Below are 21,131 nucleotides of genomic sequence, written 5' to 3'. Positions count from 1 at the left end.
GAACAAGTGATAAATGATCAAAAATGTCTACTACAAATAGTTAATAACTACAGTTCCTTCTAACTCTTGGGGTTTATGTTTCTATTAATCTAATTGATACCCTTACCATTTAACTTATGAATTATTAAATGTCTGTATATTTTACCAAATTGCTTTCCATTTTAAAGAGAATGAAAATACTTTAGAATTATTTCACTCTCAACTCTAATACATAATTGATATATAATTGAGAAAAAGTAACAGACGATCCCTTCAGGAAAAGGTTTTTGCAATACTCATTTCATACGAAAAATACACATACTTATAAAACCTGCAATTTTTTGCCCTGTTTCATGTTATTACTTTCAATTTCTCTTCATGTAAATTTAGAGCCTAAAGTACAATCCATGTACAGCATTGTGCCTTTTCTGAGAAAAATTCTTTTACCTAAACAAAATGAAATTATTATTAATTATATCAATCACAGGTGGTTTTGGGGTAAATCACCCAGAACAATGATCGAGATGCTTATTTCATAAAATGAAAATTACAAATTAATCATTGGCATCTTGGCAGAGAAAGACTATTTTCAAAGATATATAGCATTATTGAAGCAAGATTTGTCTAAAAATGCATGAAAAGCTTATTCATTTTTCTGTGTCCTTATGGGAGAAAGTTCAGGCCCAAACAACAAAAGTCAGTGAAGGGGGGTGAAAATGCAGAGGGAGGATATGAAACCTAATACAAACACACTGAGTCACTTTGGAGAATAAAACCAGGATATCTAGGGCAGAGTGCACAAAGGTCATGGTGATTGTCCTTGGCTTTAAGTAGGTGGGAGCAGCAGTAGAGGAAGACCTCATGATGCTCTGGTTCCTGGCAACCTGCCCATTTCTAGCCATACTCTGGCTAATGGATGCTTAACTTCATTATAAGAGTTCTACTTCTGAAGAAAGGAAGGGAGGAAAGGGGGAAAGCAAGATAGAAAGAAGGACAAAATAAAAAGAGAAAAGAGGGAAGGAGAAAAGGAAAGAAAATGAAACAAATCTCAAAGCTATGAGGATGATCTAAATGATGGGTGCAAGTGATGAGTTTGACTCCTTGACTTGGAAGGATACGTAACAGTGAGTTGCTGGTAAATATTCAGCAACTAGGTTTCTGGAGGGGAAAAAATAACTCTCTTTTCAGCATCTGCAGATTCCTGTGGTATAAAAACCCCCACCATAACCCACTTCAAGCTACCAAAGTGATGTTACTGTACAGAGATACACAGTAGTACACCAATATGTGGTATTTCTACGTTGCATACAAAACGGATATAAAAACAATATAACATATGTGTAATTATAAATTATATAATATATATTAATATTTATAATTATATAATGATTACATAATATAATAATAGGAAAATATGGTAAAATAACGAGGAAGTGATGAAACTTGAGCTTTCATTAACTTTGTGTTCAGTCACTCAGTCATAATCGACTCTTTGTGACCCCATGGACTGTAGCCTGCCAGACTCCTCTGGCCATGGAGTTTTTGAGGTAAGAACACTGGAGTGGGTTGCCATTTCCTTCTCCAGGGGATCTTCCCAACCTAGGGGTTGAACTTGATATACTTTATTTAATAATAAGGCTATATAACTTTAATAATCATTGTGCATATAACTGATTCACAAAAATTCATGAAAATTAACCATTTAATTAACAATCAGCTCTTGTAAGCTGACTTCCCTACACCACACATGATATCTCCACCACCAGCAACTAGATGCAGAGTTTAATGACATAAACACATATTTCAAAACCACCTAAATATTAGGAAGATGTTAAATTAAAAATTATGTAAGATGCTTAAGCAGAAAATACGTGTTTAAGCATGATGGAATTGATACACATGTTTTTTCTACTTGTCCCCAAAATCAACTAAAATGTCCACGAAGGAATAAAAAATATTAAAATCTACAAGGCCAAAGAGAATTTGAAACAACAATATACCACAAAAAATATATATATATAGCCCAAATTTTGGAAGCTAGGAGTAGAGACATGAAAGGCAACTGTTTTATTAGCAGAACGGAAAAATAGAACTTAACTATCTATAGAGGAGCAGTTAGAAATCTGTATTTCTCATTCACACCTTTTATTTCACACAGTCATATGATCTCCCCTCCCCAGATACTTGCAGGAGGCAAAAGGATGTATATGGGAGGGTTGGTGTGTGGGTGTGGATGTACTCTGTGTGCGTGGATGTACTCTGTGTGTGTGTGTGTGTGTGTATGTGTGTAAAATATGAGAAAGTATTTAGTCTTAAGACTGTACAGATTAAAATCAGAGGCTGTCCACTGGCACTATTATATCTGAATTACATTAGTGTATCCTTGAAATAGCATGGTCTTTCTACAAACTGTATATCCTCCACCCAAATATAGCTGGGTCTGTCCATCTTTGCTTGCTCCATTAATTCAACAAATATTTTTTTGAGTGCCTGCTGTGGGCTGGGAAATTTCATAGGCCCTATATACACAATGAAGAATAAGAGGTACTTAGTTTCAAAAGACACTCAAAGATTAATACAGAAGATATTCTTATAATAATAGCATAATTATTATAACATAAATTAGAAATATAGAATTAATTAACATAGGGATAAGAACAGAGGGGGCACAAGCTGGCTGACTCCTGAAAATTAAGTAGGTGTTGAGTAGGGTGGGAAATGTTATTCTGTCAGGAAAACAGATTATAGGAAGGCCAAGATGGAAGAATACTTCAAATTTGAGAATCAGCAGGTAGATCAGAAGTAAGTAAGTATGGCTGAGATACAAAGTAGTTGTAAGAAATGAAGAAAGATCTAGATACAGAGGTAAACAGGGACCATATTATAAATGACGTAAAAAATCAGGTTAGGAATTTTGGAATTTATACTAAAAGCAATTCAGTATATTATATGGAGGAATCACAATTTACAATTTTTCCATAACTTTGGGGATCCTGACTTAACACTTGCTATTCTACCTGCTCTAGCTGAAGTTAATAGGACTATGGTTATTTGTATTCCAACATCATCTCCCTATAAAAATCTCCTTATAATTCACACAAAAAAGTATTAAATTCTGTCATAGTGAATAAGCTAAGTTCTATTTAATTTTCTACAGATTGATTTTCAAAGTGCATTTGTATGATGTTTCAGTTCAGTTCAGTTCAGTCACTCAATCATGTCCGACTTTTTGCTACCCCATGGACTGCAGCACGCTAGGCTTCCCTGTCCATCACCAACTCTTGGAGCTACTCAAACTCATATCCATCGAGTCGGTGATGCCATCCAACCATCTCATCCTCTGTTATCCCCTTCCCTTCCCGCCTTCAATCTTTCCCAGCATCAGGGTCTTTTCCAAGGAGGCAGTTCTTCCCATCAGGTGGCCAAAGTATTGGAGTTTCAGCTTTTAGTATCAGTCCTTTCAATGAATATCCAGGACTGACTTCCTTTAGGATTAACTGGTTTGATCTCCTTGCAGTCTAAGGAACTCTCAAGAGTAGTCTCCAGTTCAAAAGCATCAGTTCTTCAGTGCTCAGATTTCTTTATAGTCCGACTCACACCCATGCATGACTACTGGAAAAACCATAGCTTTGACTAGATGGATCTTTGTTGGCAAAGTAATGTCTCTGCTTTTTAATATGCTATCTAGGTTGGTCACAGCTTTTCTTCCAAGGAACAAGCATCTTTTAGTTTCATGGCTGCAGCCACCATCTGCAGTGATTTTGGAGCCCAAAAACTAAAGTCTGTCACTGTTTCCATTGTTTCCCCATCTACTTGCCATGAAGTGATGAGACCGGATGCCATGATCTTAGTTTTCTGAATGTTGAGATTTAAGCCAACTGTTTCACTCTCCTCTCTCACTTGCATCAAAAGGCTCTTTAGTTCTTCACTTTCTGCCATAAGGGTGGGGTCATCTGCATATCTGAGGTTATTGATATTTCTCCTGGCAATCTTGATTCCAGCTTGTGCTTCATCCAGTCCAACATTTCGCATGATGTACTCTATATATAAGTTAAATAAGCAGGGTGACAATATACAGCCTTGACATACTCCTTTCGCAATTTGGAACCAGTCTGTTGTTCCATGTCCAGTTCTAACTGTTGCTTCTTGACCTGCATACAGATTTCTCAGGAGGCAGGTGAGGTGGTCTGGTAGTCCCATCTCTTTAAGAGTTTTCCATAGTTTGTTTTCCAAATGCATACATCTATTCACAAAAGCCAGAATGAGAATGCAAATAAGAGCAGGACCAAGAGACAGTGCCAGAGTAGAAAATGGATAAATGTATAAGTTGGCTAGCAGTGAATGAGGAGACTCTAAAAAAAATTCAAATTTGTATTTAATATTGACATCTTTGGACAAAAACCGAGTGTGTTTATGTCTGTATCTGTGTGTAACTCATAAAGACATAAAGGTAAGACAAGCACTATGTTCTCCCTATGCTGCTGTGACTCACGGGTCTGTGCCACACGATCTCTTACAGGGGCGATCTTGTTACATTAAGTTTCCTCTGGAGCCTCTTTCTTCCCTGGATGGGCTTGCAGGTGGTCGCGTATCAGTATAGATATCTTTAATTCTTCTTATTCTTCAAAGAAGTCAAAAGACTCTTCTTTAGCAAGAGCCATTCTTATCCAAATGTGGATGGGAGTGAAGAGCTTTTCTCTATTGTTTGAACAGTATTCTCACAGAATACTAGGGGTTGTTGTACCTTTAAAACTAAGTGGGGCCATTCCTGGACAAAGCAGCTCCTGAAAATTCTGACCTCTCATGATCCATCTCTGATTATCCAAACCTCTAGCCTAGGAGAACTGAACATGACCAGCTCATCTTCTACATCATCCACCTCTCAGTTTTTCCAGAGTGTTCAGGTTTCTCAACCATCTGATCTGCATCTACTAGGCTTAGTAACTAATCCCAATTTCTCCAACAAGCTACTTATTCCAATAAGAAGCTCTAGACTTTATTCCTACCAATTTTCCTTATTCTTTGCTGTTTTGCCTTTCATTTTTTGCTTTATATTTCTGTGGATAATAGCCAAAGTGCAATAAAAAAGCACCTGCCTTGCATGGGAATTTGCAATACAGAATCCAGGCCAGGAAATATAACTTGAAATAAGAAATTAGGTTTGTAGATGCTGACTGATGATGAACTTAAACTACTGAGGATTAAAACCTCAAATAAAGAGGAACTCAAGCAGAACACAAGCAAACATCAAAGAGATTCAAGTTGGAGAAACTCAAATTAGTATTTCCAGATAAGAAGAGGTATAATAAGCGCTATGTTCTCCCTATGCTGCTGTGACTCACGGGTCTGTGCCACACGATCTCTTACAGGGGAGATCTTGTTACATTAAGTTTTCTCTGGAGCCTCTTTCTTATAATCTGAATTTCATATAAACAACAGTTCAAATATAATTATATTTTTATTTGCTAAATCTACTCACCCTACCTCCAGTGGAATTTTAACAACTCTGTAGAGCAGCATTCAAAACTCATCTCCCATCTTATTTAAGTGTGCAGACTTGGGTCAAAGAATTGCTGACCTTGAAAAAAGAGGAAGAGGTCAACATCCAGCATCTCTTTGATTATATTTAGAGGTAAAATTTACGGGAATGATGTGTATCAAAAAATTGATTTCAATAAAATTTAATTTTATTGAGTATCAATCTACACATGAACCTACACATGAACAATGACATGACTTCTTTACAAAAGAATCCAATATAGAGATATGTAAAATTTATCAAGTTTTCCTAATATATTATATACCAGAGTCAAATAAATCTGGGTATGACTCTCATTTCAGCTTTAGCAGGGTCAGTTTGAAAAACTTACAAAACTTCTCTCAGAGTTCACATTTGTACAATGAGAATTATAGTCTTCCCGGGTGGCTTCCCAGGTGGCACTAGTGGTAAAGAACCCGCCTGCCAATGCAAGAGACATAAGAGACGCAGGTTTGATACCTGGGTCAGGAAGATCCCCTGTAGGAGGGCATGGCAACCCACTCCAGTATTCCTGCTTGGAGAATCCCATGGACATAAGGAGGAGGTTGCCAGCTACAGTCCACAGGGTCACAAAGAGTCAGAGATAACTGAAGCAACTTAGTATATATATATATATATGTATATATGTATATATATATATGTATATATGTATATATATATATATATACACACACACATACATATATATACACACACACACACACACATATATAAATCATTATATATAATCATTCTATGAGGATTTAATAATATTAGATTTACAAAGGACTTGGCACAGAAACTGGTCTTTAGAAGTAGTCAATAAATATCAGTTACTAGCTAATTCAATCCATATTATGTTCTGCTGCTGCTGCTGCTAAATCACTTCAGTCGTGTCCGACTCTGTGCGACCCCATAGACGGCAGCCCACCAGGCTCCTCCATCCATGGGATTCTCCAGGCAAGAACACTGGAGTGGGTTGCCATTTCCTTCTCCAATGCATGAAAGTGAAAAGTGAAAGTGAAGTCGTTCAGTCATGTCTGACTCTTAGCGACCCCACGGACGGCAGCCTATCAGGCTCCTCCATCCATGGGATTTTCCAGGCAAGAGTACTGGAGTAGGGTGCCATAGCCTTCTCTGATATTATGTTCTAGAACGCATCAATTGTATAAAACAAACCTACCAGCTACAATTATTTTTAAATGAATGTTATAAGTGTTTCCCTTCCAATTGAGTATCTCTAGAATTTTGGAAAATCCTATCAATCTTTCCATTGTTCAAATCTGTCCCTCTAACAAGGTTAGTTCACAGAAGTGAAAAACAGTATATGAGCTCTTGATTTCTGGCACTCTGCTATACTAGGATGAGCTTGCCTCTTCTGAATCAGCCACTAATCAGATCTCTTTGTGTCTTCTATCCTACAATTTATGCAGTGACATTCTCTAATGATAATTGCTTTGTAAGGAGTGGATTGCTTCAGTGCTAAAATCTATTTGCTGAAACAGGAGAGACAAAGAGAAGTCTAGCAATGTTGTGAGCACCCAAAATTAATTCCCTCAAAATTATATTCTATATAGGTGAGATGCTTTGGCCGGTACTGCCATAGCCAACATTACCTCTGACATTTCCAAATGTCATAGTTAATCCACTCTTAACAGTAATGCTTTTAAATGTTTTTGAAGGAAGACTTCCAAAAGTCATGCCTAAGCTAGAGGAAGCATAGTGTTTTAGCTCAGGGTCTTTCTCAAAAAATAATAATAATAAATAGCAGTTATTTAGACATGCATTTGGAAAGTTCATTATCAGTAGTTTCAGAATCTCCACAAAGTTCAACATAGAAAATGTTTAATGTTATTAGTGAGAAGCTGGTACTAACGCTTTCATATGTTGAATCTCAATATGGCTGACTTAGTTTTACTCTACTCTGTAACTAAATATTTCCAGCCATGACATTTCACTAAACTCTTGTTATAGACCAAATGTTTATATGCCACCAAAATTCATATGCTGAAACCCTATTTCCCAGTGAGATGGTATTAGAAGGCGAGGCCCTGGAGTGGTAGCCAGGATTAGATGAGACCATGAGGGTGGAGCCCCCAGGAATGGGATTAATGGTTTTATAAAAGTCACCCAAGAGCTTGCTTCTACTCTCTATTCTCTACCACATGAAAACAGAGAAGCTGGCAGTCTGCAACTCAGAAGAGGGCCCTCACCAGAACTTGTCCATACTGGCACCCTGATCTCAGACTATCAGGTTCCAGAACTGTGAGAAATAAGTTTCTGTTGTTTATAAGCCACCTAGTCTATGGTACTTTGTTATAGCAGCCCAAACTGACTAAGACAACCTAACCATAGTAACAGATGTTGTAAGCTGAGTCTGACAAAGTATCCCATCCCCTTGACCACATAATTGACCTGAAAACTAGAAGGTGACATAACCGAGGCCAATCAGAATCATTCTGCTAAACTGTAAGAATGGGCACCATCTCCTTTCTCAGTAGTGGTCACTAAATTGGAATGACACAATTTTAAAGCTCTCTGTGGCTATGCACAACACGGAGATGCCAGTCTATTGTAGGAAGTCAACACATTAACAGAAACAGAGCCAAGTGATGGAGAAGATATTGGACAGAGAGATAGACCAAAAAAAAGAAAAACACACACACACACCACACACACACATATATGTATGTGTGTGGTGTGTGTGTGTGTGTATATATATATATATGCGTGCTAAGTCACTTCAGTCATGTCTGACTCTTTGCGACCCCACGGACTATAGTCCGCCAGGCTCCTCTGTCCATGGGATTCTCCAGGTAAGAATACTGCAGTGGGTTGCCATGCACCCCTTCCAGGGGATCTTCTTGACCCAGGGATCAAACCTGGATCTCCTGTGGTTCCTGCATTGCAGGCAGATTCTTTACCACTGAGCCACCGGGGAAGCTCATATATATATAAAATTCTTTGAATCTATAGTGGTCTTAAAGAGAACATCACCCTCTTGGAATTCTTGGTTACATGCATGATTCAATAAGTCTCATTTAAAAACTAGTTTATTTGGGTTTCTGTCACTGCAATATAACAGTATCTTGATCATACTATTTAGCCCACCTAAACAAAAAAGGACGCACATTTTATATTAAAGCAACCCTTAAATGTTGCTTTGAAGATTAACTCTCTATTGCCACATGATATTCTTAACAACATAAGCTCTTTATTTACAGCACAGTAGATTTCAACTGGAAAGTTCCATTGCAGTAATTATGAGCACACAATTTACCTGTGCCAGGATAATTCAAATAGTCCTTGCCTTTGTGCATGAATTTATATGACAAGATTTTGAAACTTTTACAAGATAGAAACATGTGCCATTTCACCTTCACACACTCCTCAGGTGGACCAATTTGTAGGAATAACTTCTGAGTTTTAAAAGAATAAAATATTTGTCCTCTCTTTTCAGAGGTCAATCAATATAAAAATGTTTTTATCAGTGGAATAGTATAGTGAGTTGAACAATGCTCCTCAAAAGGTTTGTCCACATCGAACCTCAGAATGTGAACTTATTTGGAATAAGGATCTTTGCAGATATTTGGAATAAGAATCTTTGCATCTTAAGGTAAGATCTTAAGATGAAATCATCCCAGATTAGCATGCACCTCTTATAAAAAGACAGGAAAGGAGAAGACACAGAGAGAGACAAAGAAGAAGGCCATGTAAAGATGGAGGCAAGATTGAAGTGATGTAGATAAAAGGTGAGGACTGTCAACAATTGCTGGGAGCCACTAACAGTTAAGAAGGAAGTAAGAATTCTTCCCTAGAGCCCTCAGAGGGAGCATGGCTATGACAAAATCTTGATTTTGGATGTCTAGCCTCCAGAACTGTGAAAGAATAAATTTCTGTCGTTTTAAATCAACAAGTTTGTGGTAATTTTTTATGGCAGCCCAAGGAAACTTATCATATAGTAATACATATTTCTTAGAATTAATTTGAGTGTTCTTTCTGTTGGTTTCTTGGTGGCTTATCAAGACTAGGGTTTTAATACTATTAGAAAATCTGCCATAACAGATTTTGCCATGTGTGAAAGTTTCTGAGAGTTTTGACTTATTTTTCCCTGGATGATTATTTTAAGGAAATGAAAGAGTATAGACCAACCTATATTCTACAACTAAACTGCATTTATCAATTACATTTCTATAACTGGTTTTCATAAGGTTTATACTTGAACAAGACATCTGCTGAATATTAATTAATACTATCATTCAGAAAGTATTTGTTAAATCTTGTAGTTAACAATTGCATAATCAATTTATTTTTCTGCCTTAGCTCATGTCTGTTTTCAGGTCCTTGAGTCTGTAAATCCTCTTCCCTATATGAAGTCTTGGCTTCTTTACTCACTGTGATGTTATTGGCTTCAGTTTCCCAACACTGAGATAAAAATTAAAATATTCGAAGGATATTTTAAAACTTATGAAGCATTTCTGCATACAACATGCTACTCAGTATAAGTAAATGTACCTAATATAAACCCATCTTTATAACACTTTGACTCTCTGGTTTTTAAATAAACTAACAGTGTTGATAGAACTTCTGGGTTTCTTTGATAATCTTATACGTCATATGCCCCATAGTGACAACAAAAGTGCTTTTTGTATAATAACTATCTACTATTTGTTTAACAGATGGATAAAAAAGTGAATGATTTTCTACTTTTATTCCAGAGAGATAGCATCCTCAAATTAAATACTTCCCTTCCATCTCCACGTTGTTTGCACAGCACTAAGAGAGGAAGAGTGGATGCCATGGATGAGGCAGGGCAAGATCGAAGGCCGTCGCTTTTCCCAGACTTTTCAAACCAACATGAAGAATCATAGATTGAGAGCAGAGTTACCTAATTTGAAGTCTGAAAGGGGCTCCTGATAGTCTATAAGAAATTTGCTATATAATTTACATCTAGAGAGGAGCTTCCTAACTTTCATCAGATTATCAAAAGGGTTCTTCATCTAAAAACAAGTTTAGAACTAACTACTGATTCATAGGTTGTGGCAATACAAATCAAAGAGAGAAATGTATAATGTATGCATTGAAGACATTTTTTTATTGCTCAGGAAAAAAGTTATAAAGCTATGAAGTAGGTATCTCTGTAACTAGCTAAAACAGTCTTAGTGTTCAAGTCATATTCTGTAACATTATTTTCTTCATAGATGGGCATCCCATTGTAAAACTGCTGTCAGAACCAGTTACCTGTCAAATATTTCCAGTCTCATGATAAGAAATTTATACTACATGTAACTGCAAACACAAGAGGTTTGATTTGACCAGCAAATAGCGAAATTAACTTTACTGTTAGATACTTTACTACAGAACTATGCATAATTTATTTCCATACTTGTTACTTTATCTTAATAGTCTCATCTTTATTTGTATTCAGATATAATTGACATTATAGAGTATGCATCTATCTCTACTTAAAATCCCTATATATTCAAAATCCCCTAGTAGAATTAGATTAGCACTTTTAATAAGTATTTGAAACAAAAATATTGATTAACTACAATATTTCCTTAATATGTCCACCACTCCACCATCCTGGAGATTTTTTCCTTTCTAGACTTCCTCCCATTTCCTGGAGCTGGCTCTTCTTTTCTGAGTTTTTAATCTGGGTCCTTCTGGTTACCCCAAACCTGATAACAGGACAAGCACAGCTCCCTCAGAAGAAATGAAACAAGAAATCAGGGGCAACTCTAACCATACTTTCAAGGTCTCTTGCATCCTCCCACATTCCTACACAAAACATAATAAACATCTCAGATCATTTCCTGCTTCTGCTACACTTGTGATAAGAAACAAGCCACAAAGGACAAGTCCACCCTAACCAATACCAAGAACAACAAAATTTGCTCAATACCTGCCAAAGTGTAAATTGACTCATGATGTCACTGAATGGGGTTATACGTTTTTTCATGTTGACTACAAAAGCATAATTTTCAAAAGATGTGAGGTCAGGTAAAAAAGAGGAATCAGGGACACATGTTTTAAAATCCTAAAACAGGAGAATTCTTCCACACCTGCAACTTTCCATTTAAATGCTAATTTGCCTGTTATAATTTTCACACTCGGTGCTTTCTTTCTTCACCACTCCACATATAATGCCATTCATTTTGTAGGGGGACCTCAGGAGAAGACACACATGCTAAGCTTCTACTTTAACCTTCACTGTAATAAGCTTACAATGGGCATTAAGTAATTTTTTATTGAAATGAAGTGTGAAATTTCTCTAAGAAACGTAGAAACAAAGGATTCAAGAATGCACCTGGCAGAAAAGTAGTTACGCATCTGATCTACAAAGGCACACAAAGACAAAAACAAAAAGCATTAATACTCTTAATACTTCCCAATGTCCATTTTTAGAGTCTGAAATCAATGAGGTATGTCTGCAGCAGTGAAGAATTACATAAACAACTTTTTATTGAAAATATCCAAGTAGTCAAAAGCTTTCTCCAAATGTACCTTTCTAACCAGTCTTATATTTGATACTTAGTTTATAACATAATATTTACTCCTTTATTTCTGAGGCAAGTTATTCAATTACAACATTTCCTTGATACAAAGGGACATAATCTTTCCTCCAAGAATCCTGGAACAATTAAAGAGGCAAAAAAGAAAGAAAATTTTAGATACCCATAAAACCACCCCCAAAGAGAAACACTTAATGCTTACCATTTTAAACTTTTTATAATACAGAGGTATTCTGAATAGAAATTATAAAAATGATCCATTGGCCACATGCAACCTTCCATATGCTTTTCTCATTCTACACATGCCACACGTTCAAGATTGCAGTGCCACAGAAGTAAGAAGCTGAGCTCCTCTATTACCACAGGGAAAGTTACCACCAAATATCCAATTAGACTGTAAGTGCATGGGTGCTAAGTCACTTCGGTCCTGACTGACTCTGCAATCCCATGAATTGTAGCCTGCCAGGCTCCTCTGTCCACGGAATTCTCCAGGCAATAATACTGGAGTAGCTTGCCATGCTCTCCTTCAGGGGATCTTCCCAGCCCAGGAATCAAACCCACATCTCTTGTTCTTCCTGCACTGCAGGTGAATTCTTCACTGCTGAGCCACCAGGGAAGCCCCCGATTTAGACTGATGTGTGAGTAAAAAATAAGCATGTTAAGCTACTGAGATTTTCACATTGATCTATTTAGCAACAATTTAGTTTAATCTGACTAATATAGCAACTGGTACTTGGAAATGAGATGTTGCCTTAACAAATCCTTAAATATCCATCATTAGCTGAGCAGTTGGATATTGAGTGGTGGGACCACTGACATAGGAGGTTAAAAACAATGAGCCTTATACATAATAGAAAGTAGTTACCTCTGTAACTACTATAAAGAACCATCATATGGGGGCAGCTAGCTGTTACGAGAAATAGATAAGCCCAGGAGAAAATTTGCTGACTTGCAAGGAAACAGAGTCAACAAATTTTGAACCCTGAAGAACTGGAAAATCTGATCACTTCCAGAAACCAAACAGTAAGACATAACATTGAGAAAGTTGTTGAAGGACCAAAGCCGTTTAAGACATAGTCTTGTGAAAAAGACAGAATAAGGAAATGGATTTTTAGCTTTAGGATGTTAGATTGCCTCTATTAGAAAGAGGATGAGAATGAAAGTAGAATAAAATGTGTATTTAGTGACTAGAAGAGAAGATAGTGTAAGAAACAATGCAATCTGTTCATTAAATAATTCTATTCCTGTTTTGAGCACACACATTAAAAAAAAAAAAAGTATTTTCAAGTCTCCTTGTGTCAAAATGGAACCTTTATTTTTCATCAAAGAGAGTGAGCAGAAGTTCTATGTTTCAAGTGGTCAAAATCCCTTCTCTACACTTCTTTTTTCTTTCCCTACTGACTGGGTGATGCAGTTATAGCTTTAAAGTCATGAATTTGGCCTCATGATAATGTGTGAGAGATCTCTGAATGACTACATGGAGCAGACACTTCTCACTCTCCTCCTCCCACCAAACACACGCACTGATCCACATCAGATTGTGAAATGAGAACTCAATGACCTTGTATTATATTTAGCAACTGCGATATTGAGATTGTAACAGGAATTAGCACTATTTCCTTGACTAATATAAATGAATAAATAGATCATGTTGTATTTATGTAATGGAATACCAACAGCAATGTAAATGAATGAATTAATGAATTATAGGTACACACAATATCAAGGGTGAATCTCAGGAATAAGATTACTGAGATGAAAATAAATAAATAAACAGCCAAACAAGCTTAAGAAGAAATGTGGGTAAGAAAACAAATTCAGTATCTCTGAGAATGAAGAAAGGGGTATGCTTTCCCCGCATCTTTCCCTCCCACTCCTAGCAACCATAAGTTTGTTCTCTAAGTCTGTGAGTCTTTTTTGTTGGGGGGAAGGGATAGTTAGGGAGTTTGGGATGGATAGGTACACACTGCCATATTTAAAATGGATAACCAACTGTACAGCACAGGGAACTCTGTTCAATGTTATATGGCAGCCTGGATGGGAGGGGAGTTTGGGGGAGAATGGATACATGTTTGTGTATATATGGCTGATTCCCTTCACTGTTCACCTGAAACTATCACAACATTGTTAATTGGCTATCAGTTCAGGTCAGTCGCTTAGTCGTGTCCGACTCTTTGCGACCCCATGAACCATAGCATGCCAGGCCTCCCTGTCCATCACTAACTCCCTAAGTCCACCCAAACCCATGCCCATCGAGTTGGTGATGCCATCCAGCCATCTCATCCTCTGTCGTCCCTTTCTCCTCCACTCCAATACAAAATAAAAAAAAAAATTTTTAATTTTTAAATTTAAAGAAAGGGGTATGACACTGGGGAGAACAGACATAATGCTCAACGACAAAGGCATTGTTTTATGCCTTAAATTAAGTGGTCCTTGTATCATTTTTTAAAATATATTTCCACATTTTATAAAAGTAATTTACTATTCAATTAATATTTACCTTAAAAAACTTAGAGCCAAAATAATTAGTACTCACATATTTGAGATCACAAATATATATATATATCTGTACCTACAAGGTAAATGAATAAACAACTGCCTAAATAATATGGAAATATATACTGAGACTTTTGAAAAGTCTCTAGTGACAGCACTTGGTGGGCTACACAGTTTGGTCTCAAAAAAACTTACAGTCAACATAATGTTCTCTGGACAATTATTAGGCACCCCAGAAAGTGACTAAACAATGAAAACAAGTTATTGATATCAAATATATAACTAAATCTTTGAATAAAATTAATTCCTAAAATGTGAAGAGGCAATATTTATATTATAAATCATATCATGTAATATATGGTTTTAAATATGTATTTACAACTACAAAGTAAATATAAACTGATATGTAACTGTGGATAGTATGATTTTTATATATATTTTGGTATTCAGTACTGTTTGAAGCTTTTTACAATGAGCATATGATCAGTTTTACAAAAGCCCTTCCCCACCCAGGGATCGAACCTGCATCTCCTGCATTGGCTGGAGGGTTCCTTACCACTAGCGCCACCTGGGAAGCCCCGGAATATAACATATGGGGGCCTTATTGGAGCGATAAACTTCACTTTCTATGTTAGCCATTCTGCAAGATTTTCATATAACATTAAACAACAGAAAACTCCACTTGAAGACCTAATAGGCATCTCAAATTTAACATGTCCAAAACTGAACTTCTAACTACCCTCTCAAACTGCTCTCCCCACATTGCTTCCCCATCTCAGTCAATAGCAACTTCACTGTTCAGACTACTCGGGACAAAAATCTTTAAGTCACCCTTCTCCATCCCTTAGTCAATCTAAGCAGCTTTCCCCACAAAACATGTCCTGGACCTGGCTCCCTCTTACCACCTCTACCATCAGAACCACAGCACAAGCCACGATGACCTTCTAACTGATCTCATTGCTTCCATCCTTCCATGCTACAGGCTTTTCTCTACACAGAGAATTAAGAGACCCCTTTAAAATAAGCTCAGAGTAGGTTACTCTTCTGTACAATTCCTTCAGTGCCTTTCCATCTCACTAAGAGTAAAAACCAAGGTCTTTTATATGGCCTAGCCTCTTATCCACTTATCTGCTCTTATCTCCTGGCACACTCTTCCTGTTCACTCTACTCCAGCCACATCAGCTATTCCTCATTGATTTGTTCCTCAAACACACCACGCATGTTCCTTCTGCAAGGCCTTTGTCTTGGCCGTTTCTTCCTAGGCACATTCTTCCATCAGATACCCACATGGCTTACTCTGACACTTTCTTCACGTCTTTGCTCAAATACAATCAATTCCTGTTATTCACAGTAGTAATGTTTTATGTGTTATGTTCCATGATATAGTAGTGCCTAGATCATAGAAGTGGAGAAGGCAATGGCACCCCACTCCAGTACTCTTGCCTGGAAAATCCCATAGACAGAGGAGCCTGGTGGGCTGCAGTCCACGGGGTCTCAAAGAGTCGAATATGACTGAGCGACTTCACCTTCACTTTTCACTTTCATGCTTTGGAGAAGGAAATGGCAACCCACTCCAGCGTTCTTGCCTGGAGAATCCCAGGGACGGGGGAGCCTGCTGGGCTGCCGTCTATGGGGTCGCACAGAGTCAGACACGACTGAAGCGACTTAGCAGCAGCAGCAGCAGATCATAGAAGGCACTCAAAACACAGTTGTTAAATGAATGAATGATATTGGTCAGGTGGGAGGAAGCCATTTTCTATCAACTGTTCAGAAGCAAAAGACATCATCAAGGAAGATTGCAACCCAGCCTAAATGTCAAGTAAGAAACCTAGGAAACTAGATGCTCTCAGCCATGAAGAACTCTTAGAGAGGGGCTAAGGAAAGAATTGATAAGATCAATTATATCTTACCAAAAAACGACAACTTTTATTGTCAGACAGAGTATCCGAGGGGAAAAATTGCCATGATCTGCCCCTACACAGAAAGCTAAGGTCCCCACTACTTTACAACATCCTGTGTTACCTAACTCTTATATGCTGGGATAGAGGGAAAGATAAGATATCTAAACATCTAGTGTAAAGCCCTAGAAAAATTCATTCGGCTTGTAAAATTCAAGCAATAAAATATTTCTCCCTTAAATCCACACACACATATGCTACTCAGAACCTCTTATGCTGCCTGTCACCATTTTTTTCCTGTTAAACATTCTCAAAATTCTACCTTTCCAGAATGGCTACATTCATAACAAGTTCTTAACTCATGGAGGCTTCAGCCTCCCCAGGAAAGACTTGGGAGTCACATGCAGAGGAGCAAGGCAGCAATACTGTGATTTTTCTTTCTCAGATGCACATCTATGAAAAAGAGATGCAGTTTAAGGTTAAGGTCTTAGAACACTTAGGTCTTAGCATTGTCATTTTTTTCTATCATATACATTAAATAATGCATAATCTTGGAACCACTGGTGTCTTAGAGTCAATGAAATGTGTTTAAAGCAAATTTAGAAGGATCAGCCAGAGCCAGAAGAGTTATGCTAATAGAGGCTTTTGTCAGAGGCTCATCTGATGAGGCAGAGTCAGACACGACTGAAGCGACTTAGCAGCAGCAGCAGCAGCAGCAGCATCTGATGAGGATTTTTTTGTTAGATGCTGACCAGAGTACCTGGCCTGAATAGAAGTAGACACTGTTCTCAGGCTAAGAGGTTTTCAAATCTAGCTGAAGAAGGAGCCATCTCCCTCAGCATGGAATGTGGGCCAGATGAAAGCCAAGTCCTTCAAGCTCTCTGCTTCCTTGCAGCCTGCTACCAGAATCAGGGTTCTTGTAATAGGTCTTTTAACTGAGCTTCTAACACCCATAGTAACAATTTCCACATATCCCAGTTTTGCTAACAGTAAATACTTAGCAGCTAGAGCTCCTTAACATATGGACATCATCTGGTTTCCTTCTCAACATTCAAACTCACTCATTAGAAAGATGATTTTAAATGTCTTCATATATTACCCCATTAACATTTTAAACTACACAATCTAAAGAGTCTTTTAAAGATAAGAAATTTCATCCAAGGGAAGAATAATAAAAGCATCTTATATACTTAATATCTTTCATATTTACCTCCCATATTTATAATAGTCTGAGCGGTAAATTTTAATTTCAGGTTTAGTAGAAATGTACTACTTACTAAAAGGAGGTGGGTTTATACAATCTTTTACTTAAAATAAGATGTTTAAATTATATCTCACACAGACTAGTATCTATTTTCGGAAAAAAAGTCATTCTTATGAGGAAATCTCATCTTTACTCTTGTGCTTCTTAATACTTTCATGACCACATTGCATGGCGACCTCCCGGGAAATCAGTCACAAAAGAAACAGGCTAAAATCTCATAAGCCTGCACAAGCTAAAGCCAAATCCATGGGAAAACGCACCCTCCCAGCCTGACACTGCCCTTCTGTATCTTGGCAAAGTATTCAGGCAGAGCAGGCAATTAAGAGATTGTTCAAGGATCTGGATACAGTAATTGAAATCCTGATCACTGAATTTCAATACAGTTGTCACCACTGCAGGGGACAGAGTAAGGAAATAGGACAGAAATAGGCTCTACAGAATATTCAGAGGGCACTTAAACTTAGTCAATTTTCTCTCAATAAATGATGACAGCTTCATCTTCTCAACAAAGGCTCTAAATAGTAATCACTGCAGATGAGCCTTGTCACTGTAACTCCCTTGAGTTATCTCATGTTGTTCAACAGATGTGCAGTTAAAAGGCATTTTTAAAATCTCATATTGGATGGTACAATCATATCAGATCTTCCTGAATGGACCAAAGAAGCAGCAACATTTTTTATAGGGAAGAAAATGCCTCATGAAGAAATAAAAGTCTCCAATCTATGTCTTTATTGGTGGCTATTCTATGGCGTTTTCAAAATAGCTCATATACCACTAATACATTTAAAGATAAATGAAGATAATTTTCTAGGGTAATTTAAAAATAAATACTGAAGAGCAAAAATGAAGATCACATGTTTTCCTTTCTTATTCTCTTCCTGTAACATCTCCTAACCTCTATGGAGGGATTAATGTCCTCTGTGTATGTGACTTTTTTTTAAATCAAATCATTTGGAAACAGTGAGAGACTTATTTTGGGGGCTCCAAAATCACTGCAGATGGTGACTGCGGCCATGAAATTAAGAGGCTTGCTCCTTGGAAGAAAAGCCATGACAAACCTAGACAGCATATTAAAAAGCAGAAACATTACTCTGCCAACAAAAGTCTATATAGTCAAAGCTATGGTTTTTCCAGTGGTCATGTATGGATGTGAGAGTTGGACTATAAGGAAAGCTGAGTGCCAAAGAATTGATGCTTTTGAACTTTTGAGAGTCCCTTGGACTGCAAGGAGATAAAACCAGTCAATCCTAAAGGAAATCAGTCCTGAATATTCATTGGAAGGACTAATGCTGAATCTGAAACACCAATACTTTGGCCACCTGATGTGAAGAACTGACTCATTTGAAAAGACCCTGATGCTGGGAAAGATTGAAGGCGGGAGGAGAAGGGGACGACAGAGGATGAGACAGTTGGATGGCATCACCGACTCAATGGACATGAGTTTGAGTAAGCTCCAGGAGTTGGTGATGGACAGGGAAGCCTGGAGTGCTGCAGTCCATGCGAGTCCATGTGACTCTTTGCAGTCCCATCGCAAAGAGCAGGACACAACTGAGCGACTGAACTGAACTGATTTGCCCTTCATTTGATGAACCAACTTCTTTCCTCTACTTCATGTCTTTTGAAATTGTTACAAGAAAGCAATTTCTTAGTATTCACTCTAGGAAATTAGTTTCGGATCAAAACAGTTCTAAGGTCTGACCAGGCAGTTCAAGTTTCCTATCATGGCCTTTCAAGATAATGTCCATTTAAGTCCAGCCAGTTAATTAGCTGGCAGTCTTCTCCCTCTTATTTGATCATTTTTCAGTAAAAGCCAAGCTTTCTGACTCACTAGTTATGGAATTTTTCCTTGAATCTCAGTGATGCAAGAAAGCCTACAGTACCTAATATGACACTTCTATTAACAAAGTCATAACACATGCTGTCTCTAAACTTTCCTACTAAGGAAAACAAGACTTGCTTTTCCTAAATAAATTCTCTTTCAAAGTCTTCAACATCTCTAATCTAATTAAATAATAAAGCAAGATGTTCTTACACACTCAAGTCTGGCACTTCATTTTTCTTTCCAACATCACATCCTTCTATCCTCATTTTTCAAATTTACAAATAGACAACCTGTCAAGTTAGGATTCTCATCTTGATGACATATGCTGAACAGGTTTTGGTTCCCTAAAGGTCATTTAGACACCATATAATAAACATATAGATATGGATGGTGTATGTGCATGTATATTGGTTGTGGTTTTTAACATATAATCATATTTAAATTCTGTATTAGATTAGCTCTGATTTAATTCTGTTCTTTAGACAAAAACTAATTGGTTTTTGTATAAGAAATTACATTTCATAAGATATTTAAAGAACTGCTAATTAATTTTTCACAGTGGTTAAACCTGACAAAGCCAACTGTGGTCATTTGTAATTTATATCTCATCTGTCACAATTTTATCACCAGTCTTCTAACCATTATGCCAAAAAAACTTGTCTGTACATACACAAGTAGGCCAACAAGGAGACCTACATAAACAGATATTTTCACAAAATTTTTGCCCTCAGAGCTACTTGTAATAGTCCATCTATAAAGAAACACAGTACTTCAAGCAATGACATTGTAGATTTCCACTGATCACCTCACAGAATAATGAGTGAGCACCTCACTGAATAATGTCAGTTCAGTTCAGTTCAGTTCAGTCGCTCATTCGTGTCCTACTCTTTGCGACCCCTTGGACTGCAGCATGCCAGGCCTCCCTGCCCATCACCAACTCCCGGAGTTTACTCAAACTCATGTCCATTGAGTCGGTGATGCCATCCAACCATCTCATCCTCTGTCGTCCCCTTCTTCTCCTGTCTTCAATCTTTCCCAGCATCAAGGTCTTTTCAAATGAGTCAGCTCTTCGCATCAGGTGGCCAAAGTATTGGAGTTTGAGCTTCAACATCAGACCTTCCAATGAACACCCAGAACTGATCTCCTTTAGAATGGACTGGGTGGATCTCTCTGCAGTCCAAGGGACTCTCAGCAGTCTTCTCCAACACCACAGTTCAAAAGCATCAGTTCTTCAGCACTTAGCTTTCTTTATAGTCCAACTCTCACATCCATACATGACTACTGGAAAAACCATAGCCTTGACTAGACGGACCTTTGTTAGCAAAGTAATGTCTCTGCTTTTTAATATGCTGTCTAGGTTGGTCTAACTTTCCTTCCAAGGAGTAAGCGTCTTTTAATATCATGGCTGCAATCATCATCTGGAGTGATTTTAGAGCCCCCCAAAAAATAAAGTCTGACACTGTTTCCACTGTTTCCCCAACTATTTCCCATGAAGTGATGGGACCAGATGCCATGGTTTTAGTTTTCTGAATGTTGAACTTTAAGCCAACTTTTTTACTCTCCTCTTTCACTTTCATCAAGAGGGTCTTTACTTCTTCTTCACTTTCTGTCATAAGGGTGGTGTCATCTGCATATCTGA

General features: G+C 37.5%; 1 long non-coding RNA gene across 1 annotated transcript in view; it reads right to left on the bottom strand.

The window, feature by feature from the left end:
• LOC145530298 (uncharacterized) overlaps positions 1 to 21,131 on the bottom strand; it is a 141,516-nt gene that overhangs the window by 34,740 nt on the left and 85,645 nt on the right. The window contains exon 2 of the long non-coding RNA XR_014071656.1: positions 5,459 to 5,557. This is a non-coding gene — a long non-coding RNA (uncharacterized LOC145530298). The remainder of the gene's footprint in view (positions 1 to 5,458; positions 5,558 to 21,131) is intronic.

Source organism: Giraffa tippelskirchi, chromosome 1 (genome assembly GCF_054371585.1).
Source record: "Giraffa tippelskirchi isolate mGirTip1 chromosome 1, T2T-mGirTip1v1.2.pri, whole genome shotgun sequence".
Taxonomy (NCBI): domain Eukaryota; kingdom Metazoa; phylum Chordata; class Mammalia; order Artiodactyla; family Giraffidae; genus Giraffa; species Giraffa tippelskirchi.
This window is presented reverse-complemented; position numbering and strand designations above follow the sequence as displayed.